The sequence below is a fragment of the Coregonus clupeaformis genome, unplaced genomic scaffold (genome assembly GCF_020615455.1).
Source record: "Coregonus clupeaformis isolate EN_2021a unplaced genomic scaffold, ASM2061545v1 scaf0142, whole genome shotgun sequence".
Taxonomy (NCBI): Eukaryota; Metazoa; Chordata; class Actinopteri; order Salmoniformes; family Salmonidae; genus Coregonus; species Coregonus clupeaformis.
Window position 1 is genome coordinate 411,164 of NW_025533597.1, and position 8,645 is coordinate 419,808.

Sequence of the window (8,645 nt, forward strand, 5' to 3'; positions counted from 1 at the left end):
GGTGCTTGACAGGTATTTGTGATGCTTGACAGATACATTTAACAGATATTTGTGGCACTTGACAGATCATTTTGCTTTACAGCAGAGATGCTGTAATATATTTTACAGCACTATTTTCCTTACTGTAAAACATATTAGAGCATCTCTTACAGCAGGGGTGATGTAATGTTTTACAGTAAGGAAAATAGTACTGTAAAATATATTACAGCATCTGCTGTAAAGCAAAATTACAGTATTAAGCTGGCAACTCTGGTGCCAGTATAATGCTGTGAAATTATCCCTGAAATCTAAATGTAAGGAAAACCATACAGTTGTACACAGTACATATATTCAAATTGGTAACAACAAATAAACAACAGAATTGACAATAGAAGTAACAACACATATGTAACCAAATAAGAACATCAATACAACACTAATTTAAAAACTATATTGTGTTCCTGTCGGTGTGGGGGAGAGAGAAACAAAAAGAAAAAGGGAGATGGAGTTACAATTGGGATTGGGTACAATCCTAGATCTATGATCAGGGGCATCTCTATTCGGGGTAAGGGGGTTCAGAGGCGGTGAACCACACAATGGGAGAGTTTGGGCAGGAGAGCATCCAGAAGACAGAAGTCAGCGCAGCATCAGGTGTTCCTCATGAGGCTCTGTAACAATCCTCCTCAGTTCTGATTTGTCAGCTCTTCTCACCCCTAGGACAAGCATAGAAACATAAAGAATAGAAGGAGAGAGGGCTGTTACTCTGTGGGTAAAAGGATAGGTGACAAGGGACATATCAAGCTGGTGTTGTGTGTTTACATTGTGTGTGTACTTACCTCACTAGAGATCTTCATTCAAACTCAGTGAGCTCTTGGAAGAAAGGGGCAATGTAGGGGTTGAGAACAGCTGGCTTCCTCTGGGCCACCTTGTCATGCAATTTGTCCCATCTTCAGGGTTCATCATCTTGGGTTGATTCGAACCAGGAATCTGTACAGCCATATATCCAATATAGTTTATAAAATCAATTGAGGCATTGAACAAATACAAATAAGACAGCTAGATACACCTACTTCAAACCCTAGCTAACTAATAAAACATTGATATAGCCTACACAATACCACATATTATTTGACCAGACTCACAACATTTTCCTTTCTTTCTGTGACAAACTGTTTGCATACTACTGGTAAAGTGAACAGGTTTAGCTAATACTGTAACAGTATGGAACAATGTTGTTGCGAGGTTATCTCGCACAGCTGAGAGCCGAGTGAACCGAATCACACAGCCTGTGACACAGGGTTGTGACATCTAAGGAGCACACTATGTCCTGGTGTTGTTGCCGTTCATGCTCTCCCCATTGTAGACTGTATCACATTGACTTCTAGATGGCTACCAGTATTAGATATTTCTTGTGTAAACTGCTATCCTACTTGAAATATAATCCTGGGAGGGAAAAAAAATTGCCCACGTACCGCCGGCTACTGTGATCGACCTGCCCAGTGGAAGCACCTTAGGTCGGCAGGCACTTTGATACAACACCAGTGCACTGGTCATTCACATCAGCTTCAGCGGCTGAAGCTCATGAGTAGTTTAATGGCCCACAAAGTGGTTTATGTGTAAAATGCAGCCCGTCAATCCAGAAAAAAACATTGTGCCGGTAATATGGGTCATATCTTTTATCGACTGCAAGAAACACGCAATTTTCTCTGAAGTTATGGTCACGAATCTGCGCTCAGTTTATTCTCTATGGCACTCAAGGCCGCGGTACAGCGAAGCCTATCATCACAACAAATATTGTCTAGGTGGTTTTTTTTCTAGGTTGCACAGCAAGATACAGTATTTACGAGTAATTTAGAGCAGACTGAAATGGCTTATGTCAACTTGAGCTAGCTAGCTAACTGGCTAGCTAGCAAACGTTAGCCAGCTAGCTAGGTAGGTTAGCTATGGAAACATGCAGTAATTCAAAGTTGGCTACCCAGCAGCTGCTGAAAATATTATTCCACTTCACAGAAGCTTCAAGGAGATACAGTATTTACTAAAATAGTATGAGCTTCATGTGTCTCACCCATAGACATTAAAACCAGTAGATAGTGATAGCGATCGTAATTTACATAGGCTTTCTATGGTAGACCAGGGCTTTTGTTACCGCAGTAGCCGACCAACAGAGCTTGTGACTTCACACTCCAGACCGGACACTGGGGGCCTGGTCTCACTCGACAGCATGAGGTTGGCGCCTGAAACGGATAATTTGAATCTACAGTAGGCAAAAGCTATTACTGTAAAGAAATACAATATGTTTGAGTCATTTTTACAGGAGGCTTCCAATTACAGTTAATCACAGTATTTTTCAGCATTTTACCCATAATGCAGTGCAATCTACAGCATTAATGCTATAAAAAAGATTTACGGTATTTTACTGTGCATTCTACAGTGTTTTACTGTTGAAATGACAGAAAAGTCTTACACTGTAGGGACCTTAAACCTGGTGTAGGAAGCAAAGACAGTTGGCAAGAACAGGTCAGTGCGGGAACATAAGCCAGTGTACAGGTACTTCAGGACAGCCCTCATACAGCTGCAAACCATGTTAGGAAACAGCACCTGAGAAAACAACAGGCACATATCAACATGATGTATTCCTTCCCTATTCACTAGTGAATTTAATGTGATCCTGTGTGTTTATCCACCAATTGACTTTTTCCTAATCTTTTCTCCATCAATCCTTCACATTCCTTAATGAAAATTAGCATACCAGCGGAGAGTGCCATCTACCCTCCTGTAGATTTTCGCTCCAACTCCAGTTGTAACTAATCTGACCCAGTTTATCAACCAACTAATTATTAAAATCAGACGCATTAGATTAGGGTTGGATTTGCAGGACGGTAGCTCTCCAGGAACCAAGGGAGGGTGTAGAGGAGCCGAGGGGAAGAGGCATGTCTTTACCCTGACTGGAGAGGGGAGAGAGAGAGAAAGGGGGAGAGACGTTTGAGTATGTGTGTGTCAATATACATGTGTATGAACGAATGAAAAAACAACCTCATACAGATGCAGTTTTGCCAAATGTCTTTATGCGTTCATGTATTAGTGTACTGTATGTCTGTGATTCCTTTCATTTACATTTAAGTAATTTAGCAGACACTCTTATCCAGAGCGACTTACAAATTGGTGCATTCAACTTAGGATAGCCAGTGGGACAACCACTGGGGGGGTAGAAGGATTACTGTTATACTATTCCAGGTATTCCTTAAAGAGGTAGGGTTTCAAGTGTCTCCGGAAGGTGGTCAGTGACTCCGCTGTCCTGGCATCGTGGGGGAGCTTGTTCCACCATTGGGGTGCCAGAGCAGCGAATAGCTTTGACTGGGCTGAGCGGGAACTGTGCTTCCGTAGAGGTAGGGGGGCTAGCAGGCCAGAGGTGGATGAACGTAGTGCCCTCGTTTGGGTGTAGGGTCTCATCAGAGCCTGAAGGTAAGGAGGTGCCGTTCCCCTCACAGCTCTCTAGGCAAGCACCATGGTTTTGTAGTAGATGCAAGCTTCAACTGGAAGCTAGTGTAGTGTGCGGAGGAGTGGGGTGACATGAGAGAACTTGGGAAGGTTGAACACCAGACGGGCTGCAGCGTTCTGGATAAATTGTAGTGGTTTAATGGCACAGGCAGGGAGCTCAGCCAACAGCGAGTTGCAGTAATCCAGACGGGAGATGACAAGTGCCTAGATTAGGACCTATGCCGCTTTCTGTGTAAGGTAGGGTTGTACTCTGTGAATGTTGTAGAGCATGAACCTGCAGGATTGGGTCACCACTTTGATGTTAGCGGAGAACGACAGGGTGTTGTCCAGGGTCACGCCAAGGTTCCTTGCACTCTGGGAGGAGGACACAATGGAGTTGTCAACCGTGTGGCGAGATCATGGAGCGGGCAGTCCTTCCCGGAAGGAAGAGCAGCTCCGTCTTGCCGAGGTTCAGCTTGAGGTGGTGATCCGACATCCACACTGATATGTCCGCCAGACATGCAGACACGCGATTCGCCACCTGGTTATCAGAAGGGGGAAAGGAGAAAATTAATTGTGTGTCGTCTGCGTAGCAATGATAGGAGAGACCATGTGAGGATATGACAGAGCCAAGTGACTTGGTGTATAGAGAGAATAGGAGAGGGCCTAGAACTGAGCCCTGGGCGACACCAGTGGTGAGAGCACGTGGTGCGGAGACAGATTCTCGCCACGCCACCTGGTAGGAGCGACCTGTCAGGTAGGACGCAATCCAAGAGTGAGCAGCGCCGGAGATGCCCAACTCGGAGAGGGTGGAGAGGAGGATCGGATGGTTCACAGTATCAATGGCAGCAGATAGGTCTAGAAGGATAAGAGCAGAGGAGAGAGCGTTAGCTTTAGCAGTGCGGAGAGCCTCCGTGACACAGAGAAGAGCAGTCTCAGTTGAATGACCAGTCTTGAAACCTGACTGGCTTGGATGAAGTAGGTCATTCTGAGAGAGATAGCAGAAGAGTTGGCCCACCTGCCCTCGGCACTACTCTGGAAGTGTAATGCCCCTTTCATTCCCCTCAATCTCATTGGCCAGACAGACTACAAGCACTTCCCGCTGCCGGATGTTTTCCGTGGCACCCCTCTCCGGAGGAACATTTTGATTTGATTGGTAAGGTATACCAGTATCAATAAGGATATTCAAGCTGGAAATGGGGTGCTTCGCAAGCCAAATAATGCCTTACTAAACCTTCTAAAAAGAGTTTGAGACGCTGATACTGTGTACATGGAGAGGCTGAAGTCATAGGTGGACTCCTTGTTGAAATGCTCATTGGCATCCCAATGATTCGACTGACAGAGAGAGAGACATGGGATTGGTGATTTGTCTGTGTGCTTCTCCTGAGGTGTATTACATATTGCACACCATGGCAAAAATGTGTAATTACGCACAAAACGCTTTGCAATTGAAAACGTTTTGCAACTAAAACTAGTTTCTATTGGACAAATGCAGGTTGGTCCCTCTCTGTTTGGTTCCTAGTAAATACACCCTTGGTGTGTGTAAACTTACCCGTGACCATCGACATGGTTAGGGTGATGGGGATGCACACCAACATGCTGCTGGAAAAGAGGATATGCAGGTGGGCTTTGCTCTGGGTCTTTCCGACCTCCTTGGAACCTTGACTTGACTGTCAGACTGGTTGGTGGGGGGCAGCAGGGAGGCTGGAGCAAGAAAGCCTTCCTTGCCACAGCTTCCTTTTCCAATCTCTCCACATCTGGAAACAAAGCCAACAGATTTAAATTAATGAATTAAATTAACTGCAAGGCAGTCCTGGTGAAATTAAATACTAAAAAGGTAGCTAGCTATTATGCTCATCAAGGCCTCTTAGAAATAGGAAGTCAACTCAGCGGCCTGGGGTTTATTCATTACGGTGATTCTGTTGCAAAATGTTTCGTCTGTTGTAAAACGTTTTCCAACAGAAACGAAAATTAGAGTTTTTGTATTGGACAAATTAAGGTAGATCCCTTCCCGTTTCGTTCCGTTTGCTCTGTTTGCTTCTGTTTGGTTCACAAATGGTAAACGATTTGCATTGTAAGACGTAATGAATACACCCCTGGTTACAGCTAATGTTAACGTAAGATAACAAGGTAGGATTCTTACGAGCTGAATGTCTCTCTGGTTGACAACATTGTAAAAAATAGCTAAATAACTTGCCAGCTAGCTGATGTTAACTTTAATGCTAACATCAGTTAGTTAATGTTCGCTGACAAGTTAGCTAGCAGGAAGTCATGAGGCTAACTAGCAAGCCTGCAGTTGTTAACGATGACGTGTTACGTTGGCTAGCTAGCTAATGTTATAATGTGAACGTTATACTGTATGTTCACATTGCTTGGGCTAGTTAGCTAGCTAATTTACCTAGCTAATTAGCTAGGTGACTAGCTAACTATTGCCTATGTTCAATGTGTAATGTTAGCTAGCTAAGACACGAACAAAGCAACACTTACTATCAACGATCTGCAAAAAGAAGGCATAAGGACTTTTATCTAGCTAGCTAGCTGTTAATTGCTAACGTTAGCTGGCTCACTAACTAGCTGGCTAACAGTATTAAACCTTTTGGGCATCGACACAGTTTCAACAGACAAAGAAACAACTTTGTACCATAAACACATCTTAACTCAAAATAATGCCATTGCTCCGGTGTGACGATGTCCAGTACAGTATCTACTCGCCTCAAAAGACTACTAACTACCTAGCTACCAACTGCGAGTGTGAGTGTCCTCACACACGCTCTCCCGCTGGACAGCATAACCAGAGAGCCAAAATTCAAGCCAAAATTCTTTCTATTCCAGGACTAGGTGTAATATGTGTCCGCGAAACCGCTCCTTAACCCTACATGTGACCTAGCCTAATGCATTGTACTACTCAAATGGGAAATGGAAAAGGCAGTTGACAGCTTTTGAACATACAGGTGAAATCGGAAGTTTACATACACTTAGGTTGAGTCATTAAAACTCGTTTTTCAACCACTCCACACATTTCTTGTTAACAAACTCTAGTTTTGGCAAGTCGGTTAGGACATCTACTTTGTTGTCACACGTTATTTTTCCAACAATTGTTTACAGACAGATTATTTCACTTATGATTTACTGTATCACAATTCCAGTGGGTCAGAAGTTTACATACACTAAGTTGACTGTGCCTTTAAACAGCTTGGAAAATTCCAGAAAATGATGTCATGGCTTTAGAAGCTTCTGATAGGCTAATTTACATCATTTGAGTCAATTGGAGGTGTACCTGTGGATGTATATCAAGAAATAACAAAAAATTGTAGACCTCCACAAGTCTGGTTCATCCTTGGGAGCAATTTCCAAATACATGAAGGTACCACGTTCATCTGTACAAACAATAGTACGCAAATATAAACACCATGGGACCACACAGCCGTCATACCGCTCAGGAAGGAGACACATTCTGTCTCCTAGAGATGAACGTACTTTGGTGCGAAAAGTGCAAATCAATCCCAGAACAACAGCAAAGGACCTTGTGAAGATGCTGGAGGAAACAGGTACAAAAGTATCTATATCCACAGTAAAACAAGTCATATATCCACATAACCTGAAAGGCAGCTAAGCAAGGAAGTAGCCACTGCTCCAAAACCACCATAAAAAACCCAGACTACGGTTTGCAACTGCACATGCGGACAAAGATTGTACTTTTTGGAGAAATGTCCTCTGTCTGATGAAACAAAAATAGAACTGTTTGGCCATAATGACCATCGTTATGTTTGGAGTAAAAAGGGGTAGCTTACAAGCCGAAGAACACCATCCCAACCGTGAAGCACGGGGGTGGCAGCATCATGCTGTGGGGGTGCTTTGCTGCAGGAGGGACTGGTGCACTTCACAAAATAGATGGCATCATGAGGAAGGTAAATTATGTGGATATATTGAAGGAACATCTCAAGACATCAGTCAGGAAGTTAAAGCTTGGTCTTCCAAATGGACAATGACCCCAAGCATACTTCCAAAGTTGTGGCAAAATGGCTTAAGGACAACAAATTCAAGGTACTGCAGTGGCCATCACAAACCCCTGACCTCAATCCTATAGAAAATTTGTGGACAGAACTGAAAAAAATGTGTGTGCGAGCAAGGAGGCCTACAAACCTGACTCAGTTACACCAGCTATGTCATGAGGAATGGGCCAAAATTTACCCAACTTATTGTGGGAAGCTTGTGGAAGGTTATCTGAAACGTTTGACCCAAGTTAAACAATTTAAAGGCAATGCTACCAAATACTAATTGAGTGTATGTAAACTTCTGCCCCACTGGGAATGTGATGAAAGAAATAAAAGCTGAAATAAATAATTCTCTCTACTATTACTCTGACATTTCACATTTGTAAAATAAAGTGGTGATCCTAACTGGCCTAAAACAGGGAATTTTTACTAGGATTAAAATGTCAGGAATTGTGAAAAACTTAGTTTAAATGTATTTAGCTAAGGTGTATGTAAACTTCCAACTTCAACTGTATACTGAACAAAATATAAACGCACCATGTAAAGTATTGGTCCCATGTTTCATGAGCTGAAATAAAAGATCCCAGAATGTTTTGTTTACATCACTGTTAGTGAGCATTTCTCATTGCCAATATAATCCATCCACCTAACAGGTGTGGCATATCAAGAAGTTGATTAAACAGCATTATCATAACACAGGTGCACCTTGTTCTGGGGACAATAAAATGCCACTGTAAAATGTACAGTTTTGTCACACAACACAATGCCAAAGATGTCTCAAGTTTTGAGGGAGTGTACAATTGGCATGCTTACTGCAGGAATGTCCAACAGAGCTGTTGCCAGATAATTTAATGTTCATTTCTTTACAATAAGCCGTTGTTTTTAAGAATTTGGCAAACTATTATAGACTACAAAGGGAAGCACAGCCACGAGCTGCCCAGAGATACGAGCCTACCAGATGAGCTAAATTACTTCTATGCTCGCTTCGAGGCAGTAACACTGAAACATGCATGAGAACATCAGCTGTTTCGGACGACTGTGTGATCACGCTCTCCGTAGCCGATGTGAGTAAGACCTGTAAACAGGTCAATATTCGTAAGGCTGCAGGGCCAGACGGATTACCAGGACGTGTACTCGTAGTATGCGCTGACCAACTGGCAAGTGTCTTCTCTGACATTTTCAACCTGAGTCTGT

The 8,645-nt window shown here is 43.1% G+C and overlaps 1 long non-coding RNA gene across 1 annotated transcript; it reads right to left on the bottom strand.

The window, feature by feature from the left end:
* Positions 1-311: 311 nt before the first annotated feature.
* On the bottom strand, positions 312-6,270 carry LOC121556799. Its single transcript, XR_005998224.2, has 7 exons — positions 6,115-6,270; positions 5,009-5,213; positions 2,729-2,924; positions 2,444-2,577; positions 2,126-2,213; positions 816-966; positions 312-692 (listed from the first exon to the last, which is right to left on the bottom strand). It is a non-coding gene; the product is annotated as an uncharacterized LOC121556799 (long non-coding RNA).
* Between the last annotated feature and the right edge of the window lie 2,375 nt (positions 6,271-8,645).